Source organism: Orcinus orca, chromosome 21 (genome assembly GCF_937001465.1).
Source record: "Orcinus orca chromosome 21, mOrcOrc1.1, whole genome shotgun sequence".
NCBI lineage: Eukaryota > Metazoa > Chordata > Mammalia > Artiodactyla > Delphinidae > Orcinus > Orcinus orca.
In genome coordinates, this window is record NC_064579.1 from 15658171 (window position 1) to 15658927 (window position 757).

The following is a 757-nucleotide window of genomic DNA, read 5'->3' on the forward strand; positions in this document are numbered from 1 at the left end:
TTCCATCTCAGTTTGTGATGTCTACTCTGAAGTTATGCGTTCATCTAAATTTCTTCAGATCATAGACCTTAATTGTAAGCACCTTTACCTAATATGTTTTCAGACCATCCTCCCTTGCTTGAATCTACCTCATGCCAGAAGTGTGAAATACGGTCCATATGTTGTGGAAGTTCAAGTAAACCACTGTTTATTCTTCTGGCTTTGAGAACTCATAAATCTCAGAGTTAGTACAGTGCAAACATATGTAATTGAATCCTTACTATATCCAAGAGGAATACGTTTTCTTTAAGTAGCTTCTGTTACATTTTTCTTAGTCCTTAGTTGTTGTATTCTATTTTAAGTTAAACAAAGTAACTTGCCTCAAAATATTCCAAAAGCAAAGTAGCTATAAAAGCAAAATGAATGAATGGACTTTGGTATTTTTCTTTGATAGTAGAGATTTCTCAGAGTCTTATATTCTCATTCAAAAGAGGTACAGAGTATTGTCAGTTTGAAAGTTATTCCCAGAAGTTCTAACAAAACCCAAAACTTCAGAATTATAGATGGTCAATTGGAAGCAAGCTAATGTGACCTCTTTTGATAGAAGCCTATTAAGATGTACATTTTCCATTGTCACTGAGAATCCAAGGTTCCTAACTTCAGAAACAGCAAACATCCATTTTGTGCTCACTGATTCAGGTACTGTATTAATTTTCTAGGGCTGCCATAAAAAATTACCACCGACTGGGTGGCTCAAACAACAGAAATTTACTTTCTG